We start from the raw sequence: 12,247 nt of genomic DNA on the forward strand, positions 1-12,247 counted from the left end.
TTCAGAATACAGCTTTCTGGATCTACCCTTAGAGATTCTGTTTTATTTGGTCTGGTGTAGAACATGAAATCTACGTATTTTAATAAGCACTCAAGCTCCTCAAATGCACAATTTGGGAAATACTGCCCCAGGCAAGGTTATCACTACTTGGGCCATGCTGTTTTTATAGTCCCTGTGGCTAGGACCTGGTGGTTTGGCTCCTTCTGCTTTGTTCTGGTTTCTTAGTTCTTAAACATCACACCCTTTCCCCCCTCCTTTGACTGTGCCTTAGTTGTGGGTCTGAATGTCCCAGAAGATACTGGGTGAACTGAAGTTGGAGGCAGCTGTCATTTTATTTCAACCAGGGTCCATTCATTTAGATTAATGATGTTGTTTGGTACTTTGAGTGTTGGAAATAATATAGAACTGTTTTATAACACTGATTTCAGAGAAGAAGTACTAATGAAAGCTTCCTTTAGGATCAGTAGACTGGTTTGATTAATTTAATAAATATTAATTGAGTGCTTCCTCTGTGGCAGCTAGGGATTTTACTGCATGATTGTTAGGCAGGAATATGTGGTAAAACAGGATTAGTGTTGCTGGGCCTTAGGAATTGGGAGACCTCACAGTGGATCAGGGAGAGACTTAGAAGTGACTAAGGAGTAGAAAGTCAGACGTGTTTCTTACAGGATATAGTAAGTCAATCCTCATTATTTGTGGATTCCGTATTTGTGAATTTATTTACTCAGATTTATTTGTAATCGCCAAATCAATACTCACAGGATTTTTGTGGTTATTTGGGACATGAGCAGAGTGGCAAAAAATTTGAGTCATTTGATACTCTTGTCCTTGCTGAAGTTAAATAAGATCACGATCTACCTTCTTGTTTTACTTCTCATACTGTAAACAAGTATCCTTTTCACGGTCTGTTTAGTACCATGTTTTTCAATTTTTTGTGCTTTCCGGTAGTGATTTCACTGCTTGAAATACCCTCCAAGCATAGTGCTTCTATGTAGTGTTTCTAAGCAAGAAGGCTGTGATGTGCTTTATGGAGAAAATATGTGTGTTAGATAAATTGTGTTCAGGCATTGATTATGGCACTAGGGACCGGTGCTTCTATGTGCATCTAATGCACGATGATCCGAGGGGGAGCTGAGGTGGTGATGCTAGTGCTGGGGAGTGGCTGCAAATGCAGATGAAGCTCCTGCTGTGCAGCCTGGTTCCTAATAGGCCACGTACTGGGGGTTGGGGACCCCTAGATTATGGTAAGTGTTAGCTGTGGGTTCGGCGTTAATGAATCAACAATATATATCAAATAAGGCGTCTTTAAACAGAAACACAAAGTTATGTATTGATTGGCTGATGAAAATGTGCCCAGAGGCTTGGAGGAACCCTACCCTGTATTTCCCCAGGAGCAATGGTTCAGTATTTACTAATGCAGTGTGTGTGGTGACTTTATAGGACATAACTATCATGAGTAATGAGAATCCATTGTATATAATTACCTTAACATCCACACAATGGAGTACTACACGGCCATGTTGTAGAACAAAATGAGTGATGTTTTTCTGAAGTAAATGGCTAATCTTCATTCATACAGAAATTATGGTTGTAGATTAGGATAATTGCTCACTTAAAGGGATAAAGTAAATTAAAATGAAGCTGTTCTCTTTAAAGAGATAATTACCAAAGAGATCAAAGGAACATTTGGTTCATTTTCCAGAGCCAGTGTGAGTGGACTGATTTCTGGGATCACTATTATGCAGTTTTATTAATCTTTCCCTGGCTTTTGTACTGATTAAAAAATGTTTGTTTCACCATGGTCCATGGCATGCTCCTTGTGAAGGAGAAGGCCCTTCGAGTTGGCTACCTTTCACCTACTTCTTAATCTGTATATTCTCTAAGATGAAGAATGAAAAGTTCTAGCTGAATTAGAGTTTCTAAGTGGAGAGAATAAAAGTCACTTATACAATGAAAGCAAATTACAGGAAGTCTCTAAACAGAGTTTGATATGTTTCGAGCTATTTCTTCTTTATTAAAATGTTTGTCGTTTCTGGATCTGAGAGTCAGTGACAGCCACCAGTTTTTGACAGAGCATACCCATTAAGGAGCCCCTGCTTCAGAGACTCTTCAGTGTGCACTTTGTTTTGCACCTGAACTCCAGAGGCCTTTATGGGCGGTGGATCTTGAGTTAGGGACGAGGAGTCCCTGGTGATATCCAGATGCACACTGCTGACTCCATAATGACAAGGAGTTAGGGTGCTTCTGTAATAAAAAGGACATTTTAAAGGGTGGCTTTTAAAGTTTCCAGCCAATTAGATTCTTTCAGGATGATAAAACATCTCTATGAAAATGAAAAGTTCTTTCAAATCTGTATGTGAATTGCATCAGCAACTCTAACCAACATGTAACCTAGCTGCACCTGAACTGTCAGGTTGGGAGTAGAAAAGATAAATTTTTAAATAGTGCAGAGGGCTGGCGCTGGTGGCATGCAGACCTTCTGACCGTTATAACCTAAAGGCCCTCTCCAAGCGAAAGCTCTAGAGAAAAGCAGCAGGAAGAGGGTGACAGTTCAAATGGGGGAGGGTAAAGGTCAGAGTAAGAGGAGCAAAATTTGAAGCCTTTGCTCTTGCAGGTCCAAACCAGGCTACTAAGGTGAAATTACTACAGTCCAGACTCTTCAGTTGAACTCGATGGCTCTTGTTTCCCCAGTTTGTTCTCTGCCCCTCCTATGCTTGAGAGGGAGTCCAGGGAAGTAAAAGTAAAAGGACAGTTTAGGCTCCTGAACCATCGATCCACTATATACAAAATTCCAACTTAAGTTTTAAAAAACGATAATCACAAAATGTGGTAGGCTGAGTAACAACCGCACCCCCCAGGTTGTTCACTTTCGAATTCCCTACTATGTCATATAAGCCTTAGATGGCAAAGGGACTTTGCAGATGTAATTAAGATAAAGATTTTGAGATGGGAGATAGATTATCTTGGATTATTCAGATGGGCCCAATCATGTAGTTACAAGAATCCTTACAGGTGGGAGGCGGAGGGAGCTACTACCACAGAAGAGATGTGATGAGAGCAGCAGCAATTGGAGTAATGTGCTTTGAAGACGGAGGAAGGGGCTCAACGCCAAGGAACACAGGTGGCTAAGAAAGGCAAGGAAATAGATTCTCCCTGCAGAGTCTTAAGAAAGAACTAGGCCTGCTGACACTTTGACTTTAGCCCAGAGAAACTGATTTCAGACTTCCGACCTTTAGAACTATAAAAGAATATACATCTGTGTTTTAGCAAGCCACTAAATTTTGGGTAATTAGTTATAGTAGCCAGGTACTGTAATATACTACCATGTCCCAAAGGACATTTTTATGACACTGTTATTGTATTATTTCCTTTTACAAAATTAAGTTCATATATTTGTGGAAATATGCCTGTTGTGCAAATGTTCACTCACATTTCATCTTTTCTTTATTAGGGAAACTAAACAAATTTAAGCATTTTAAGAGAAGTGGCTGGGAGGAATCATAAAATTATGGCATTTAGGGGTATCTAGGGAAAATTTAGTCTATTTTCCAGAAGAGTTAACTGGGGCTAACGTCCGGGTCTTCTGACCTCCAATCTGATGGGGATAGTAGATGAAGCAAGGGACCTGCTGACCCTCTGTCTGGCCCCTTAAGAATTTTCTGCTTCTTTTATGAAAATAGTACAACTCTGTTAATTGCTGCCACATGTGATTGTCACATTGCTGAGAACTAATGAGCCCAGGAACAGCTCTGACTTGGTTAAGTATAGGAAGGGAGTATGAAGAAACAGGTGCCATTTGGAATAAAGTTATTTAAAAAAATTATCTCAACAGGTTAAGTATAGGAAAGGAGTATGAAGAAACAGGTGCCATTTGGAATAAAGTTATTTAAAAAAATTATCTCAAATGTGTTGTTATAACTAAAGAGCTGCAATGTATGTTCTGAAGTTTTAAGCCTTCATTAAGAAATAAAAGGACTTTCCTCCATACCCCACCCATTAAATCTTGAAATCCAATCCTTGCTCATTGAATGAAAAGTCTGGAGAGGAAATGGAATGCCCAAAATTACCTTGATTAAAATTATTTTTTTTTGGTTTTGTTCTTTTGGAGACTGGTCCAGGGAGAAAAAGAATGCAGCAGAAATCAAACTTGCCAAAATGAATATAGTACTCCCAAGTTTGAGCCTAAATATAATCATTGTTTGCCTTTTAGACTGCTGCCTCAGATAAACAAAGGTTCATGAGGACTATTTACAGCTACACATATAGGGAAGCTTTTAAAGTATGGTACTTTTTACACTTAGATGGGAGAAAGTATAATCCTGATACATCTACGTATTTCAAACACAATGTAGAAATACTAACCTAAAGTTTCCTATGTTTTAAAGGAGAGGAGAAAGATGTAATGTTAGACACTTGCTTCGGGCAGCTTCTGTAATCCTGGCAACAATCAGTGAGGCAAATATTGTTATTTTATTTTACTTGTCAAGAAATTGTAGTTCAACAGAGCTAAAGCAATTAGAAAAGTTACAGTGAGCAATTTGAAAAGAATTCAGGTCCCAAGACCCTAGATCGAGAGACCGGGCTGGAATAATTTCTTGCAAATCAGTGCTCTCTCCTGCACCTTCAAGGGCCTGTGCAAGGTATGAGAGTGTGGGCTAAACGTTCTGTCAAACCTTCCTAATTCAGATTTTTAGGTCTTCACTGGTAAAAATTTTTTATTGTAGGACAGTTTTTTTAAAAAAATTACTGCTTATTTATATTAAACTTTTCTATGTTTATAACTCGTTATGAAAGTAATAACATGCTCATTGTAATGAGTCTTCAAGATAAACAAGGCTAAAAGTGTGCATATTCTTCCATAATGTCCCCAGTTCATATAATGTAGAACTGTCATTTTAAGGAAAAGCATTGCCTAATTTAGGTCTTATTGAACAGGGAAAAATGAATTGTAATTTGAATACCTATTAGTCTCACATAAATGATTGCCCCTAAAACATTGCATAGATTTTGTTCTCTTCAGTAGTTAAAATATTTCCCTGCATTTTTGTTTATCCTCGACCTCATCTGGGCAACCTCAAATTCAAATGCAGTCAGTCACTCATGAATGACATTTTGATGTGTTACCAGTCGTCTCCACTGCACATCAGACATATGTGACTCCATTCACCTGAACCTTTATCCCCTCAGAATGGCTTAGTGTCTAGGTAGCAGTGTTGCTGAGGAAGAAGCTCTGTGTGCTCTTGGGAAGATGTTTCATGATGATGCTAGGATGCCTCCCGGTAAGACGGGAGATGTGGCACTGTGGGCCCACGGAAGCTTGTTGAGACAAGCAGTAACCTGCTTATTGGAATTTGTAGTGTGCAATCTGACATCTCAGGTGGGTCATGGCTGTGTCTCTGGATTTTGGTTTTCAGATAACTCCTTGGAATTATCCTCAGCCTTCTATTTTTTTTCCAATTATCACTTCTTTCTATTTACTCTCATTCTAGAACTAAAGAGACAAGTCTGCTCTTGCTCCCATATTCCTAATGCTTACACAACTTGTTCCCCATCTTATTACAGTGTTGCCGACCTCCTCAGAAGGCTGGCAGTGGTGTACTAGTGATCATAATACATTACCTGTGCCTGTTTTCAAGAGGCACAGTCGTAGTCAACTGTGTCATAGACAAAGTATTTTGATTGGATATTTTTTGTATATCTCTTCAAACCTACTGCTTTCCTCTGTTCTGCAACCCTGGAGGCTTCATGCATTGATGGACCCTTTCTCCTCTGGCTTGCAGTTGGGTATAAACAATGGGAGACTCTGGCAGGAGGTGGGAGGGCTGCAGGAGAGTGAGGTAGGGGTGCTTATTCCCCCAGCTCCTACCCTCTGAGTTGCCTGTGGTTGGTTGGGTGCATCTCCCTTCAAAGAACATGGCTCTTCTGGGTTCTGGGAATTGCTCTACCTATGTCCCTTCAGTCCTAGTGATTGTAATGGCTTCTGGCCCCCGGGTGTTGACTGTCATTCCCCACGCCCTGTCAACAGTCTCCTTTCCCTTTCCTCGGTGCCTCTGTGGGAGTGACTCACAGTTTTTGGCCTCCTTTTCCTATATCTCCCCTCTCCATTCCCCTGTGGCTGCTTGCCCATGAGTGGCTCCCCTTTTCTCTTTATGTGTTAGCACTCTTATCACCATGCCTCTTTCCCCAGTCCCCGTGGGTTGGGCAACTGTCTAGCATCAGTAATTTCTACCTAAGTAAAAAATTATCTTAGAAAGCAACGTCAGTACCAGAAGGTATTTGAGAAATCATTTTGTCTAATGAGTTTTTATTCAAAGGTGAAGACAATAGGGCTAGAGAAGATAGGTGTATTGCCTGAGGCCCACTGGATACCACCTAGAGGCTACTCCACTGTGCTTTCCTCTGTACAATATAGAGACTGGGGATAAATGTCCCAAATAGGAGACATCTTCAAAAATGAAGGTCAGTATATGCCACCTTCTGAAATTGAATCCATTAAGATTCAACATTAAGTAGATGGAATCATCTCTCTGCAGAAATAAAATGCATTCTAGGAGGAGATACTGGTTTTGAAAATGTATTGCTGACAAGTTGAGTATGTTTCACCATCTTCAATTAAAAGACAGGAAGATTCCCAAGAAATTAAGATATGCTTTAATCCAGTGGATTTTACATGCATAAAGAAATGCATCATCACAGAAGGAGAGTTATTTGTTTGGAGAAGAGAGAAATGGGTAAGATTTTATCTGTGTGTCTCCGGTACTGATTAATTACCTCAGCTGTCATCCCAATTGACTCACCCAAATGTTCTGATTCAATTCCTAGACATATCCCTTTACTGATAGAGTCTGTTAAATTCCACAAGCACTGACCATCTACTATGAGTTTCTCACTGCACCAAGAATTGGACATATAAAGATGATCTAGATGTAGAGCCTGCCTTCAAGTAGACTGCAGTGAGGAGAGACACACAAAAAGAGATCACTTTAATGTAGACTATGTTAGCTCTCCCTGTCATGTTCTCTTACAGGCTCCCTTTTTCCTTTTTTCAAAATAGCTAACTGCTGAGAAACACCTGGAAAATCACCTTCTGTGGTCTGTTTTCATGTTTTTTTGATGGTACCAGCTGCTCTGTGACAAGCTGGACTGGGATGAGTTTGAGAGTGCCTGACCTCTTGACTGGTTCAAGAGAGAGTGTCCAGGGCCAGTTGTGAGATTCAGCTTCTGGGTGAGACTGAGCCATAAGGGAGGAGATAAGTCACCACCTATTGCTGGTACATAGTACTTGCTCAGCAAATTAATTCATTCAACAGTTATTTAATGAGTGTCTACTATGTGCCAGGGATAGACACTCAACTTAGACGTCAGTGGAGACCAAGTCCTTACCTTCCTGGAGCCTATATCCTAGGAAATGTCTTGAAAGAGTGTTTCCTAAGGAGAGTTGTGGGTCTGAGAGGAGAGAGAAGCAGGTAAACCAAGAACTGAAACCTGGAGCAGAAGTAGAAGCAATGGGAGTTCAGAATATTTAATGTGCTGGGCGGATAGAGGGTGGAGTTGAGGAATGCGGGGGTTGGAGAAGACTTGCTGGAGGTGAAGACAGAGCTGTAAACCACCAGGATCCCCCTGCATGCGTTTTTGTTACTGCCAGGGTTATAGCAGCAGGACTATCGAAACTGGCCTTTGAAAATAACTGCTCTTAATTAAGAGGAGTATTTGATTTTGGGAAAGTCATCAGGGGGCTAATTTCATTTACATTCTTTACCGCTGAGCTGCCTCCTGACCAAGCTGACCAAAGGCCTGTGTGTTCCAGAACAGCTCATTGACTGCACCCTTTAGCTCTCTGTGCCATAGTTGCCAGTGGTCTCTGACTATGTCTTGTTTGGCGTTCACATAGCAGGGTCACCTACACTCTTTATCATCCTCGACCTGGGCTCTGCCAACCTCACCCACCTCATCTCTTGCTAGTCCTGGCCTTGCCCTTTATGCAGTGGTAGTACATGCCATGCCCATGCCATTTCACACCTCTCTCCCTGTGTTCCACACTTCCCCTTTCTGGAATTGCCTCTTTGCCTCCTTTTCTCCTTCCCAGCTCCCATGTCTAACTGCTTCCAGACTTAATCCTAGCACCGCCACCTCTCAGAAGTCTTCTCTATTCCCTCAGCTGGGCTGAGGGCCCTGTCTCTGATTCCCATTCTAAGCCATGAGTACCTCTGTCATAGCACTCATCATCTCGTATGTAAATTATTCACTATGATAAGTTTTGTATTTAAAGTTACTGTTTATTCTTCCACTGAGCTCCTTCAGGCTTGGGTCTATGTTTCTTTGGAATCTCTGCAACAAGTACAATGCATGGTGCATACTAAGTAGACACTCATTTTGAAAGAAGTTATTCTGATTTGTAAGGAATGAGTTATATTTTGGGGCTTTCCTGATATCCGTAGAGTCTGTCAGCTTTTTGCTTTTGCTTTCCTCTACCTCAAACTTCGTATCTCAGAGACACCTGTGTGCCCTGAGAAATTGAGGCCATAGAGATGGTTCATGTGCTGTTGCCTTGTCTCTGTCAATGAGAAGGATGATGCAATTATAGGAAATAGGTTTGCCTGGTATGGCAGCATTGGAGAAAGAGAGAAAGAAGCAAATTACTTATGTCCACGCAATCATTGCAGAGCAAGGGGATTGTAGGTGTTGAAGCTCTTGGCAGAAACCAGTGATTGTTAGGTGATAAAATCGTAGGGTATGTTAGGTGGCAGTGACTCTGGAAAAGCAATCTGCTGCTTTCTTCCTGGGCGAGCAATGAAGGGAATCTGTGGGCATCCATGTCAACATGAGGACCATGGCTTTGTATGCATGCAACATTCTGAGGACACAGACCTTTCCTTTCACTGAGATGGAAGCCTTTTCCTCCTGGTGTAAATGTGGTGGGCATTATGACCTCTCTGTAGGGTAAGACAGGACTTGTTGGCAAAGAAAGGCAGCTATGAACATTTAGGTGCTTACATTATAGTAAGAAGTTTCATCTTGAAAATAATTGCTGAGCACAGCTAATTGATGTTTATAGCAGCCAGAAAATAAGTTATTTCAGGAGAGGGTGGGTTATAGACTGGGGAGGAGCATGAAGGAAACTTCTGAGGTGCTGGAAAGGTTCTCTGTCTAGACTTGCATGGTGATTACATGGCTGTCTATATATGTAAAAAACCACTGAGCCATACACGGAAGGCTAGTGTACTGCATGCATCTTACTGTATGAATGCCATCCCTCAAGAAATTTTAAAGAAAATAAGTCACTTACAAAAGTTTATATACTATCTTTGAAAAAAGAAGGAGGCAGGATGCTGATTCTGACACTTTAAAAAAGTGGCCTGTGACTAAAACGCTGCCTTCAAACTTATGTAGTCATTAGATTCACACAAGGTCCATGGATGTGGGCTCTCTCCCAAAACCAAGAGAGAGGGTAGCTCAAGTCAAAGGAGCTTGAGAAAAGGTGAGGCTGCAAAGTCAAGGAAGGGTATCTGAACAGATCATCTGAAGAAAAGTATTACAGCTCTGTCCTAAAGAAACCAGGGAATGAGGGGGTGGGGATATTGAGATTTGAGAGCAGACTAACTTTTTCTTCCTTGAATTTGGTGTGATCAAGCCTGGTAGTATTTATAAGATGTGGGATAGTCAAGTCTCTGTAACCATACTTATTTATTCCTTATTTGCATGCCTTTCACTACACCACATTTTACAAGCACATGAGGTCAAAGATGTGATGTCTTAACTTAGAATTTCCAGCACTGAGCTCAGAACGTAGTTCTTGAATTAGTTGAAATATAGCTATCACTTGCTCTGACAAAGCAAATAACAGTGGCTTATTAGCTAAGGTTAGTTTCCTTGAGAGATAGATTATGGGATAGAAATTGGTGTGCAGATGTTTTATTGGAGAAAACACTTGTGAGTGTGAAAGAAGCAAAATTGAGCAGAGGAAGAAGTCACACTGTCACACGGATACCAACAGAGGCCTAAACTGACCTCATACGAAGCTCTGGAGTTGGGATGGCTCTTTAGAGCTAGCCATGCATCTATGCTGGGAGGCCCAGGCTTTGCATCAACTTGCATCTCCTTATAGACCAGTCACTGGGTAAGGCTATTCTCAGGGGATAACAATGTAGTAGGAGGCAGCTCCCTTCAGCCAGAGACAGTTTCCAGTCAACACTCCTGGCAGCTAAGGGAATGAGAGCTTACATCCTGAGGGGAGAGATACAAGTGGCCTACTAGAGTGTGGCTCCCCAGTATTAGGGACCCAGGTTCCTTCTATCTTATTGATCTATTGTCCCTCAAGTGTTAGATGATCATGAAACCTTACCCCCGCATCCACATTTCAAGGGAAAGATTAGAATGGGACATGTTTCGTGTTCTCTTCCGTCTTTTCTCTGAGTATTTTCCACTTGGATATGACCCCTAAGTTATACACATTGTTCTATTGATAGTCAGACCAACACACCTAACTGCAAAAGAGGCTGGGACATTATATATATTTAAAGTGTACAACTTGATGATTTGATATAGATATACATTGTGAAATTATTACAATAATCGAGTTATTAACACATCCATCATTTCACATAGTTACCAAGTTTTTAGTGTGTCTGTGGTAAAAATGCTTAAAATTTACTTTCTTAACAAATTTTGAGTATAGAATAGAGTATTAAGTATAGTCACCATGCTGTCCATTAGATCCACAGAACTTACTCATCTTATAACTGAAAGTTTGTACCCTTTGACCAGTATCTCCCCTTGGAACATTATTTCTTTTGTCTGTCTCTGTAAGGCACAAGTGAAGGAAATCCAAATGATGAAAGTGATTATTTTGGTCCTTTTTTTCCCCATGTCTTATTTCACATGTCCTTATTTCATACCTTATTTTTCTGGAGTGAGAATATAGAGCTTTTATAATCAGAATAAATATTATTAAAGTGTATAACAGATGTAATTGATTGCTGGAAGAAAATGAACTTTTAAAGGGTGAATTTTTAACTAATTTCTATGTCAAATATGGGAACCACGGGTGGGGAGAAGTTAGTAGACAGTTACCCCAAATATCTTTATGTAATTATTTACTCAGTTCATTAACCCGACAAGCACTGAGCATTCTTGGCCAGGGGAAAATTTCCTTCTACTCCTTTTGGTACATGTTTACTGGTCATCACTTCTATGACCTTCCAAGGTCAAAAGTTAATCAACCACAAAGTGGGCTGCTTTTTCAAGTTAGAAACACTCCTGTGTACAGTTCTTGAGAATTAAATGTGCATGGACAATTTTAATAGGTGTTGGGTTCATTGTTTGTGGTTGCCACTGAGTTTAGCTTGGGGCTGCAATACTGGCCAATGAGATCTCTGAATCTTTAGGAAAGTAGTTGGTTATAGGGGAATTTGGTGGGGGCAGCTAACTTCATTGCCATGGCTCCCTTAATAGATGGGGTTGATGTAGCTAAAGAAGTCAGAGACTGGAAGTCTCCTTTCTTATTTCTTGCTCCCTTTTTCAGCCTTGCACACTTGTGTTCTGTGACTCATTTGGGCAAAGGCACCATAAAACATTCTATCAGTAATACATTTTCCTGCTTAATTTTATAGTATCTTGATGGTTTAGGAATAATCTAAATTCTATGTCTGTCTTGAAATCATCCACAAGACAGTTATAAATTGTTCTGCCACATGCACATTTAAAAATAAACTTTTATTATAGAAAATTTCAAGTAAACACAAAAGTAGAGAAAATAACATAACAAATCCCAGGTAACCTTCATCTAGCTCCAAGAATTATTGGTATTTTTCTAATTTTGTTTTATCTATCTTCCTCATTTTTTATTTTTTGCTGGAGAATTTGAAAGTGAATCTTTTATTGTGTCTGAACATCTCCTACTCATCTTGATAAAAGCAGCACACCCTTCACACTTCCTTGAGGGCTGCCTGTGAAAAGTGTTTTTGATTTTACAGCAGAAATTTTCCTCGAGCCAATAAGTTGCAGTGCCAAGACCAATTAATTTACTCATTCATAACTGAGAGAAACAGTATGTGCTGGGGGCAAGTGAGCTGTGGAGCCCTTTCCTGGCTTTTGCTTGCTGTTTACTTTAATTTGTTTGCCCTCACACAACATTACTAGCCAGTCACGTCTTGATAGCCTTGAATGAACTGGGAGGTTCTTGTCACAGAATTAGGGGATCAAGAGATATCTTTCTTTGTACAAAGGCTACGCTCCTAATCATTATGAT

The 12,247-nt window shown here is 40.4% G+C and overlaps 1 protein-coding gene across 1 annotated transcript in view; it reads left to right on the top strand.

The window, feature by feature from the left end:
* Positions 1-12,247, top strand: part of FRAS1 (Fraser extracellular matrix complex subunit 1) — a 421,815-nt gene that overhangs the window by 129,577 nt on the left and 279,991 nt on the right. The gene's annotated exons all lie outside the window — the stretch shown is intronic.

Source organism: Pteropus vampyrus, unplaced genomic scaffold (assembly GCF_000151845.1).
Source record: "Pteropus vampyrus isolate Shadow unplaced genomic scaffold, Pvam_2.0 Scaffold56, whole genome shotgun sequence".
In the NCBI taxonomy this organism is placed as follows: Eukaryota; Metazoa; Chordata; class Mammalia; order Chiroptera; family Pteropodidae; genus Pteropus; species Pteropus vampyrus.